This window comes from Rhinolophus ferrumequinum, chromosome 11 (genome assembly GCF_004115265.2).
Source record: "Rhinolophus ferrumequinum isolate MPI-CBG mRhiFer1 chromosome 11, mRhiFer1_v1.p, whole genome shotgun sequence".
NCBI classification, from domain to species: Eukaryota; Metazoa; Chordata; class Mammalia; order Chiroptera; family Rhinolophidae; genus Rhinolophus; species Rhinolophus ferrumequinum.
This window is the reverse complement of record NC_046294.1, coordinates 12,422,420-12,435,248: the sequence shown is the minus strand read 5'-3', so window position 1 is coordinate 12,435,248 and position 12,829 is coordinate 12,422,420. Positions and strand designations below refer to the sequence as shown.

At 33.3% G+C, this 12,829-nt stretch overlaps 1 pseudogene; it reads right to left on the bottom strand.

The window, feature by feature from the left end:
* Nucleotides 1-5,409: 5,409 nt before the first annotated feature.
* Nucleotides 5,410-7,404, bottom strand: LOC117031142 (olfactory receptor 10AG1-like; annotated as a pseudogene).
* Nucleotides 7,405-12,829: the final 5,425 nt, after the last annotated feature.

Genomic DNA, 12,829 nt, shown 5'->3' with positions numbered 1-12,829 from the left:
CTGCGGTAATGATTTAATCGGAAGTACAAGTTACACCACTTTCCTTGGCTTTTGTTTTCTTATTATAAAATGAGAATGTCATGCCTTCTGATTGTTCCCATTGCCTGTAAAAACAAAACCTATAACTGCCAGGTGCTGTAAAAAGTGTGCTGAAGTGTATTTTCATTATTATTAAATGTATCTGTAAGAAAATAAATCCCCTTCTGCTTTTTGTTTCTGCTATGGGTTATTATATTTTTTATTCTGTTGATGACATATGTGGTTATAATTTTACCATTCATCTGGACACCTAAAGGCAAAATCTGAATTTATGTTTAATTGTAACAATGATCCCTGACATGTTTTTCTTCTCTCCTTTTAGTTCTGTTTCCGATTATTATGAATTCAATATTAAATTTCATTGCAGAAATAGTATATTGTAGGTCATCTAACATAGTGTTTAGAAATGAACAGAGTTAATTTTTTAAAGTGATGGTTTTCCGGTGGTATTTCCAAAGTCTTGTTTAGCTTTGATATTCTGCATATTTAGGCTATTTGATTACCAACAAATGATAAGCTGGCCATTAAATATTATGGGATGTTATTTAATCTTTAATATTGTGTATTTCAGTGTAAGATCTATGAAATCAGCACTCATAATTTTTATTCATATTTTGCAACAGGAAGAAAGGAAACTCTCTTTCTGTCCAGGAAGGTTCAAGAGGTAAAGAGGAAGGCTCGTCTAGCATTTATCTTCAGAAAAGCAGTTCTGACTGAAATGTGCACCCCACACATACGTATTGTATAACAGACATCAACCACAAGTCATCTCTGAGATTTTCCTAAATCACCCACATTCTCATGAATTGCTACCATTCTGCTATTCTCATTTCATCCATTCTGTCTTTTTCTTGCAGGCACGTGTGTGTTCCTGCATGTGAGTGTGTTTGGTGTGTTTGCCCATCTTTAACATACACTTTTCTTATTGCTATAACTAGATTATAAGCTTCTGATATTCTGTACATCTTTCTGTGCAATGCATAGTATATTTGTTCTACAAAATACGATTTACTAACTTTTTTGTTAACCTGTTATTACAATTCACCTTCTTATAGAAGTATATGTGGGCTTAGGTGAAAAATTAACTAACTTCTTAAATAAATTGCAATTGAGTCAGATGGGCTGCTTCTTTGGAATGGTCCCCAAGGTGTAAGCATGGGTTCCTACGCAAAATGCTGAACCTCCACCCCCTTTCTCCTGGTGTAGATCTAGCATATGTCCTCCTCTCCTCTCCTCCCTTCCCCTCCCCTCTCCTTTCCTCTCCTCTTCTCTCCTCTCCTCTTTCTCTCTCTCTCTTTCTCTCAGAATTATACTCTTGCCATTCACTGTTTGAATCAGTAGCACATTACTCCATTGTTTTCAGTATGTGCTAGATAACTTCCATATTATGTGTTATCCAATTTGAAAGGCAATAGAGACCAACTCTCCACCAAGAAGAGACACATTTATAACCATATTCTAGGGTGTTAAGTGCAGACTATAGTTAAGATTTCAACTACTACAAAAATGTAGACACAAGAGGCTCAGAAGCAACACTGCATGTAAAACTTGGGCATCCTGAGGATTTTCTGTGACTGAGAAAAAGAAAGTTAAGTAATAATTTATTTCACCAACTGCAATATTCCAGACTACCTATTAAAGTACTACAGGTATTTAAAACTTCCTCCATAATTATACAATTCTCCCAATGAAAACTCGATTGTAGGGAATGTAAAAATATTGTACTGAGTCTCTAAGATGGTCAGAAACTAGTAGCTGAAGGTGACATTACTAAGATGATTTCATGTGTAGAAGAAAGACTACACAAGTATGTTTGTTTTTAATTACACCATCCTGCACAATTTTAACCATGTATTATTCACCTATTTAACTCAGTGTAGCGTCTAATACTTGGGCAATGATTAAAATTGTTTTTTGAATGAATGACTCCATCTTTCTTGGCTAGCATGCATCAGACCTTCGCCTTTGGTGATCTAACCGTTGCTCTCAGAAAATGTCATCCTCTTTATTCTCTTTATTGGATCTGCTCTTTATGTAACCTCTTCCCTCTTCTTCAAATCTCTCTCTCTTTCTCTCTCTCTCTCTCTCTCTCTCTCTCTCTCTCTCTCTCTCTCTCCCTCTTTCTCTACTGTTCAAGTCGGGGAGTATATTTAAAGAGCAAATAGAAACTTAGGTGCCAAAAATAATTTGCAACAAAAAGCAGCAACAGAACTTGCAATAAAATATAGTGTTCTGCATCTACTACATCTGTCTTTTGGCCCTAACTTCCTATTTGTAAAATAGTGACAATTTTATCAATAGTCAATAGAATTCAATATAAAACCGTTTGTAAAATAAATCATGTAATTATTCAAATCCTATCCAAATCATACTAATCTTCTAGAAACATTCCCACCTAAAAAAAGCTTCCTCAAATCTTGCAATATAGAGGCTTTTTTTCTGACTTCTAGAAGATTTTAGGTGCTTCTATTTATACAACTCAGAAAGAAACCTGCTATATAATTCAACTAAATGTAGCCACTCTTGTTTTTTCTTATTTTCTGTTTATTTCTCTGGTATTCCACTGAAATAATTACTTCTTTTGATGTGGAGATTGTGATATCAATTACACAAGCTATCATTCCAATGTATATAATGCTTACATTCAGAACAAGATTATAAAATCAAATTGAAGACAGAAAATAGAAATCAGAAATTGGTGAATGCAATTTAGAAGGCTGTTTTCTCTAGAAGTCTCTAAATATAAAAATGAAAACACGCTAATCTCTTTAATATTTTCAGATTCATTTATCGTGGAACTTAACTATTAACAAACAAGGAATCCTTCTGCTACTAATAGGATGCAACACCATTGCAGTAAAGTGCATTCTCTATCTTGTGCCTCCTTAGTAATATATAATTAAATTCTTATGAGATGTGATCCCCAGATTTAATTCATGCAAAATACTTAAATATGTGCTTAGCACATGTAATCAGTAAACATTAGCACCTAAGATGATGATAACCATGATTATTACGATGATTGTAATGACAATGACAGTAATTTTGATACATTGGCCCATTTTATTAAATGCGATTTGTATTTTCCCATTTGATGTTACAATAATAAGTCAGAAAAGTACAAAATCTACCTAAATCAGTGCCTTTAACACTAAGCAACAACAACAAAGATTCTTTTTAAAGATTTCTGTAAATAAGTATTCTTTGCCGATGCTTAAATAAATACAGCTAAATGTAAAAATAAATTGTAAAAGAATAATTCACACTGACCTGTTTGGATTGAGGTTGAATATAATGCTTACCTTTACTGACTGAATTAAAAGATAGGAAGAACATGAGGGAAAAAAAACTGTTTTGGGTTCTTTTTATTTTTTTTTTTAAGATTAGATAATTTACTTTTTTCTGAAACAGAGGTTAACCACCTTCTAAAATGTATTCTATGGTCATAACAAGTAGTGCTCTTTAAGTAGGAAATATTCTTTACCCTGGGGATCAGCTAGTTTCCCAATTGAATTAAACCATTCTGCCTGCCACTCAAGGAGTTTGGTACAACAATCAAACACCTATTTTGCCATATGATTCCTTCTCTAAATTCTCTACTTCTCTGTCTTGTGATTATTAAAAAATACAGGATTAAAAATGAGAAATTTATAATTACATGTGAAATATGGTATACACTAACATGTTTTAAAATACAAATGTGTAGTGTCTTAAATTAGAGAGAAATTTATTTCTCTGTCATGAAAAATGCAAAAGAAATAAGTCTAGGACTGTTGGAGGGATAATGTCATCTTCAACATGACTCACTCTTTCTTCTGCACATTCATGTCAGCCAGGCAGGACTCATCATCTCCCAGACCACAGAAAGGGGTGGGGGAGCAAGCGACAATCCATAAAATAAAATAAAATACATCAAACCTGAAAACCTTTGTATTCCAAACTAAACCATTAAGAAAGTGTAAAACGACACAGACAGAAAATATTTGTATATCATATATTTGGTAAAGGATTTGTATGCAGAGTATATAAAGAATCCTTCCAACTCAGTAGTAAAAGACAACCCAATTAATGTATGCAAATGATTTAAATAGATATGACATCAAAAAAAATCACAAGCATACACACAAAAATAATCAAAATCACAGCTCATTATGGAAAACCAAATTAAAACCACAATGTAATACAACTTCACACTCACTAGAATGACTCTAATAAAAAAGAGTCAATAACAAGAGTTGGGAAGATGTAGTACAGAGACAATATATGAAAATACATTTTTATTAATTATTTTTATTTCTAATTTATTATAAAATGCATCCTTGAGTATCTCCAATCTTCTTTTGTATCAATTTCTCTGTCTATAAAATGTAATAATGCCAACTATCATTAAATATGTTACAGCAATATTATGAAAATATAATAATGATCTTGGATCCAAAGAGTCTTATTGGAAAATGCAAGAATGTTGGCGAAGGATGCATTTGACGAAATCTAGTTTTTCATAGAATGAAGGTTACCCACTAAACGACGACTTTTTCAATTTTAAACAATGTTAATGTAAATCTTTTTATAACAATTTTCAAATTTCCCTGCATTTTTAACCCTTTGCATGGAGTGCCTTCTGCCTTGGCTTCTGATTATATACTTGAATAAATATCTGCTACATTCCTGGACTTTCAGAGCTTACTGCTGTTTGTAGACATGGGATATAGTTGAGTGTTATACTGAATCTCCATAGGTCACTTATTTTCTTATGTTTCTATTTTCTTCTTGCTTCTCATCAATTTATTTCCAAACCTCTAGAAATGTTTCTAATTAACTAATTTTATTTCTTTCTACTCTTTTCCACTGTCATCTATCATTGTACTATCATCATTTATAAATAGATTCCCAATGAAAGGTGATTTTTCTCTAAGAAATGATTTCTCTATAGAGTCATTGCTAGGTCTACATGTACACATAGTTTTAATTAATGGCCATTATCACCCTGGTTTTAAACATGACTGTTACAACTCTATGCAAATGAATGACATGGTTTCCAGTATGTGATATAACGCACTACATTACAATTGAATCTATTACATCAATCCTCATCAAAAGTTCTTACTGAGAAGGGACATTTCACAATAAAATATAGAACTCCCAAAAGACTGATTTGCTATTTGTGGACACATACGTAACTGCATAAGTAGAGACAGAAATGTTTGTTAACATTATAAGCAATTTTAAATTTGGAAATAATTACCAATATATAGACAGATAAATTGAATTTAAAATAAATAGATGTTGAAGTTTTATTAAAAATATGTCAGAAATCAATTCCTGTAAATAAACTCATTTTTAAAATGATGTAAATTATTTACATAGCAATTATCTCAGTGCCATTATCACAGCCTTGTTCCTTAGACTGTATATCATGTGGTTAAACAAGGGAATCACAAGAGTGTAGAAAAGAGAAGGTACTTTGTCAGTTCCTGCTGAGTCCTGGGTCTTACAGACGTGATAATGGCTGATCCAAAGAACTATTATAACATGAGATGAGCAGGTGGAAAAAGCTTTGACCCTACTTGTGGCTGATGGTAATTTAAGGATTGTAGTGATGATTTTGCCATAGGAGACAAGTGTCAACAGAAATGGAATCATGATAAACAACACAGCAACTATGTAGACCATCATTTCATTCACAAAGGTGTCCCCACAGGCCAGCTTGAGTATTGGGGGGATATCACAGAAGTGGTTGATGAGTTAGAACCACAAAAGGGCAGAGAGAAAATCTGGCATGTTTGCTCTATTTGAACTGGAATTCCACTGATCCAGGAGCCTGCCACCAACTGGACACAAGCCTTGTAGTTCATGACTAGAGGATAATTCAGAGGGATACAAATGGCCATACAGTGGTCACAGGCCATCACGACCAGAAGGAAACACTTGGTAGCTCCCAGCATAAGAATCCAGCACGTTTGTGCAGCACAAGCATCTAAGAACTTACTCTTCTTTGAGCCCAAAGATACGTGAGCATTCTGGGTTGTCTAACTGATACATAACAGATTTCCAAACATGAAAAAGTTGCCAAGGAAAAAATACCTGAGGGTAAAAAGAGCAGGGTCCAGTTTTGTTAGTAGAAATATGGTGCCATTTCCCATCAAGATAATGACATAGATGATTAAGAACAATCCAAATAGAAACATCTGGAAACAAGGCACCTCAGCAAAGTCCAAGAGAACAAATTCCATCAATTTTGTTAGATTTTCTTCTGGTGGTTTTTCTTGGTGTTTCATCTGTGGGAAGGAAATTTACCATGTGCTCTCCCTCTTACATTCATTGATTTGTGCGTGTTCTCTAAATTGTATCAGGATATTGAGATTGGTTTTCATGATCAATGCAATTATTTCTAATTGAAGAATGTTACTATTTATGCATTTCCCACTTCCTCGGTTTATATCCTATGGATTCTCACTGTAAAAACTCCTCTGAAATGTCCTTTAAGATCATTCTATGTGCTTTCTGAATATAGCCCAAGATAAACCAAACTATGCCCTGCTCAGCACAGATACTGGAAAAATTGGCAGTCATTGAAGATAGACCCATAGCTTTGCCATTATAATCTCACTTTTAATGAATCATATTTCTTGCCAATCCTGTTGTACTTGTCTATGAATTTTCTCTATCACACCTCAGTAGCTCTATATCAAAAATTGTCTATTTATCCTTTTCTCCCTTTTAAGAGTAATGGTTTCATTTAAAAAGTGTCTTTTGCTTTACTTACTTTCAGAATCAAATGCTATTTCATCTTCTCTTATGGCAGAGTAGTATTCCATTGTGTATATATACCACATCTTCTTTATCCAATCATCTATGAAATAGTGCCACTTGGGACAACATGGGTAGATCTTGAAATTATTAGGCTAAGCAAAATAAGTCACACAGAAAAAGTCAAGAACCATATGACTTCACTGATATGTGGGATATAAAACTGAAAGCAACAATTATTTATCTTTTTTAGTTACAAATAAACAAAAACTCATAGACACAGACAATAGATTAGTGGTTACCAGAGGGTAAGAGGAAGGTGATAGATGAGGGTAAAAGGGATCAAATATCTGGTGATGGAAGGAGAACTGACTCTGGGTGGTGAACACATAATGTTATATATATATGATGTATTACAGAATTACATCCTTGAAACCTATGTAAATTTACTAACCATAGTAATCCCAATAAATTTTAATTAAAAAAAATAGAATCAAATGCTAAGCACCATAGTAGGTGTCCAGGCATTTTCTAAGATCTATATTGTTCCCAAGTAGAAAAACAGTCACAGTCCTTACCTCTCAGATCATTTAATGATAGTAAAGCAAGAGGCATCCAAAAGGAATTAGCCAAATTGCAACACAACGGGCTGAATAGTGATGTGTACACTTGGTGCCAAGCCAGGCCACATTAGAAAATATGACGTATCTATCATTTCTCCATCTTTTTTACCTCCCTGTCTAGTCAGTTACCAAAATCATGCTAACTCTGTCTTCTATCAATTAATTCCATTCATTTCTAATTTCATGGGAACTTCCTAAGTTCATACGTTTGTAATCTTTTTAAATTGAAATACTTTAAAAATATTCTACAGTTTCAGTACTATTTTGCTTTCATCACTATTCTCTTTCTTAATTCAAGGATCATGTTTTACTAAGATATAAATCAAATCATGGCATTTTTCTCCTTAATTTCCTTCACTGGCTCTCCTTGGTTCTCATGACTGTACTATGCACCATACTAGTGACTGATAAATGTGTCTACCAAATTCAGTTCTCCTTTATTTCATTTTTTAATTTCTATAGTAGCCAGGATGTGTTGCCAGTCTCTCCTGAAACTTGCATGATCATGTGACTTAGTTCATTGAAATGAAATAGGAGAGAAAATGTGTGCTGATTCACACATTCACACTTGCTGAAGAGGACATCTCCTGGAATTCTTCTTCATACTTTGGCTGGCCGGCCTGGAATAGCCATAGCAACCATGGAAGTCAGCAGGAGAAAATGTCACAGCCACCTGTCTCTGAATGATTGTTTAGAAGTGAGCCTCACACTAAACCAGGGATCCTGTCCTAGATAATTATTTAAAGCCCTCAGATTTTAGTGTCATAAGGGTTTCTTATTCTTCCACTTAGATGAACCTATTTAGTATGAATGGGGTCTGTTTTAATAATTATTTTTAATTATCTTTTTTAGTTACAGTTGATATTCAATATTATTTTATATCAGTTTCAGGTGTACAGCTTAGTGATTAGATATTTATGTAATTTATGCAGTAATCCCCCCGATTAGTCTAGTTTTTCTACACACCCTTATATGAATTATCTAAGAACTTTCTTAACTCTCATCCACCATATTTCAAATGGTCATTATATACCACATGACTGCGAACACCTGACCACAGCTGATTGGTTCAACAGTGAATGTTATGCCAAATATAGGTCAACCAGAATCATTTCCTGCAACGTTTGAATAAGAGCTAAGAGATTTCACTTCTTTTGAATATATACCCAGAAGGGGGATTGCGGGATCATATAGTAGTTTAATTTTTTTGAGGAACCTCTGTAGTGTTTTCCATAGTGTCTGTACCAATTTACAGTCCCACCAACAATGTGCCAACATTGTTATCTCTTGTCTTTTTGGTAACAGACATCCTACTAGGAATGAAGTAATATATCATTGTGTTTTTGACCTGCATCTTCTTGATGATTAGAGATGTTGAGTATCTTTTAGTATTTTGTTGTCTATTTAGGTCCTTTGCCTATTTTTTAATATGGTTATTTGTTTTATTTCCTATTGAGTTGTGAGAGTTTCTTATACATTTTGAGTATTAATCCCTTATTAGATATATGGTTTTAAAATATATTCTCCTATTCCATAAGTTGCCTTTTCACTTTGTTGTTTCTTTTGCTGTCCAGAAACTTTATAGTTTGACATAGTTCCATTTTTATTTTTCCTTTTATTGTCTGTCCTTTTAGTGTCATTCCAAAATGAAAATAAATTTCCAAAACAAATGTCAGGGAGCCTTCCCCTATGTTTTCTTCTAGGAGTTTTATGGTTTGAAGTCTTATATTTAAGTCTTTAATTGCAATTTTTCTTAGCACTGGAAAAAATCACTGGCAATGGCCCACTTAAAAATAACAAACCTGTGTCTTGTTGCTCTGCTTCTGACCTCTGTTGACACCATTTATAAGCCCATGCTAATTGCCTCTATTCGGCACTACTATTGGAAGATAAAGCTATGTCTTTACAATCACCCATAGATATATCTTCATCATTTTTTTCTTTAAATGTGCTGCTTGTTCTTTTTTACTAACTTTTACCAAATCTAGCACATCAGATTATTCTGACACACAGTCCTCTTATGTAACACATGAAATGAGCATGATATTTTATGATTTGTGAAATACAACCTTAACGTTTAACATTTTTTATGCTGCTTATTCTGTTTTCCAGCTAAATAAGCCTTCTATTTCCATATCTTCTCTAAGTCTGTACCTTTATTTTCATTTTTCTGTTTTTCTTTCCAGCATGTTAATGAATCTGACACACCCTCAACACAAACTTAGGTAATAAATTATACTTTATTGTTTTGGTTAGTTTTACAACACATGGTATATATGATCATACAATTTCAGGGGGTTGAGAGTTTGGAGCCCAATTCAGAAACTCAGAATGTTTGACGTCCGGGACATCTTCATCAGTTTGATCTCCTGCTTGCAAAACCTCAAAATTCCTTGACAAATATTCATCACCTCTTTCTTTAGTAACAAATCTGAAAGCGTTAAGTTTTGTTAAGTTCCTGAAATATCCTGACTCTTCTGACTCTTAGGGATGGTACATGGACATATGCAAAGTTTTCACAGCAGGATTAAAAACACATCTTAAGAGCAACTTAAAGATATTACATTCCAGTATTTCAGCCCAAACAGTAAATTATATCTAAGATTAGCAACAAATGTCTATATTTCTGCTTTCTATTGCCACACATGATATTGGACATGTATTCCATGTACTTTCAATAAAGCCATTTGTTTTAATGTTGTTTCTATAAAGCTACATATTTCAATAAAGCTATATATTTTCAATAAAGTTCTTTGTACATTCCTCTTCTACAGATTATATATTCTCACATCAATTCAACTACTTTGTATTTGATTTTTTTCCCCATACACACCACCACTTGGACGTTACCTCCTTGAAATAGTATTGTTTATCTCTGTCCATTAAAATTTGCTGAGTATGAGTTAACACACTACCTTTGATTTTATTTGACTAGTGTTAAGTTAAATGAGATTATTACTTCACTTAACCTCTGCACCAGCCTTTATCTAATTATTGCTTACACTATATAGCTCTCCATTTTTAATAGACCCATGAAAATTACACTGCCTATGTTACTTTATATTTAACAAACTAAATCCAAAATTATTTGTATACATTAATATCAAAATTTACACATTTTTTTTCTGTCTAAATGCAGGACTCTATCTATTAATGATTTTTTTGTTTGTTTATTTGGATTTCTGTGATTCTTGAATGTTGATTCTTTCACTCCTTCCACCTTGTTGACTTTTCCAACTTTATGACATTCACAGATTTTGTGAACTATTCTCTATTTGGCCCCATCCAATCACTGATGAAAATATTGACCAAAACACAACCTATGAAGGCATAAATTTCAAACTTCATTTATTTTAATAAGTAAATTACTCAAAAAATGAATAAGGCAAAACATTGATATGTGTATATTTAAGGAATGTAGTAACATTAAACATTAAAGTGAAATAGAAGACTGGGAATTTTAGAAAAGCAGAAAGCAATGTTGATAGTATAGCAAAGAAGCAAAAAGAATATTCATAGGGGAGGGTTTAATAAATATTGTCAGGTTCTAAAGAAGGATAAGAAAGAATGTAAAGATCACCTCAATATAAAAATTAGAAGCCTCTTAATGGTTTTACAACTTAAGTCTTTTTAAGTTAACAAAAGTAATATATATATATATATATATATATATATATATATATATATATATATATATATATTTGGAACATTTTCCACATAAATGCATTGAGCATTAAGCAAGAAAGTATAATTAAAATTATTTTTACAAATAATGATGGGTTTCAGAAATAATCAAAATTTATACAAGAAGCCTATATTCAATGAACTAAGAAGTAAGCAAAGTTATTAGTGATAATAACTTCCAAAGTTAAAAATATTTGTATACTTTATAAATGAGATTAATTACATGTAGGAGAGCTGAACTAGAGAGCAGAGAGCATGGCTTATAATATGATATATCTAAAAACCCAATTTATCTCCCATTGTTTCTATTTCTGTTTTATTTCAAATTAAAGCATTAAAGAGAATGAGTTTATTAGTTTTTACTTGTGAAATACCTTGGTCCCATATATGATTCCATTAAATACACCAGAAAGAGAAAGCAGAAAGAATCCAGTAAACAAGCTTCCAGCTGGTGCAGAAGAAAGCAGGTGAGCCACTCAGTGAAAGAGCGACCACCTCTGAGAAGAGCCTGGTCATTCTGCCGCAGGGCTGCCAGGGGCAGGTAACCACTGTGGACCTATGGGGTGAGAGCATGGCCCCCGGGTGCTCAGACAATGCCGATATTTTCATGAACATCTGTCTGGCCAATGTCACCTACATGGACCTGAGGGCATTATTGAATGGTCAAGCTGAATGACCTCTTTGTGACAAACCATAAGGTCTTCTATGCTATTTCCCAGATGACTTGTGCATTACAGCCTCTATCAGGTGCAACTTCAGTGGCAAGGGTAAGGGAAGGATCATGGGGAATGCTCCTCCAAAAACTGTACCTGTGGCTGTCTCGTTACAAGGTCTGCCCCCCACTCAGTTTTCATCAGGGTTCTGCTAAGCCAACTCCCTATCTACCTTCATATTAATAGTGCTTAGCTTAATATTAAGATTAATTGTAATCGATTTTTATTGACAATTGATAGAATATTTCTGAATGTAGGAAATCTATGAGCTTATTGTAAAGAATATGTGTCAGATTTGCTCACTGCACTCTTTATGCACTGAACTCTTTGCAGAAGCCAAATGTGTGCGCATGTGGATGTGTGTGGATGTGTCAGTGTGGGAGAGAGAAAGTGAGAGAATTAGAAATTTTTAGAAAGGGAGGGACTAGGAGTACTGTCGTAATTGGTCCATTCTAATCAGACCTATTTTCTTGATAACACACTTTTGCACAAACTCACACTTATCTTTAAGGCATATGCACATGTATAGGGTTAATAGGGAAACGAAGGCTGGGGAGTTTACAGATGCAATTAAAGCTAGAGTTCTGAAATTTAAGTATCTCCCCAGGAGATAATTTAATATTTAAAAATTGATAAATGTAATGCATTTTGACATGTGATATATAACAATCTCTTACAAATCATAAATGGTGAAAAAGAACGCATGAGGAAAAAAATGATAATACAAGTATTTTTCTATGGCTAGTTTCATGTGATATTGTGACTTTTGTCTCTAAACACTCAATACCTTTCTTTCCCTAGACAAACTTTTGTTACAAATAAGCCTTATCTTTTAGGACCCAGTGAAGATGCAGAATGATTAGACAAAATTTCATAGTCTTTCTTATACAAGTTTGGTGATATACTTGAGTATTATAGAACATGATTACTTAAAAAATACCGAGTGAAAAACTGTAAGCTTGAACCAGTCTTTGAAAGTTCATTAAATACTCTACTTAGTTCAGAAAATTAACCGAACAA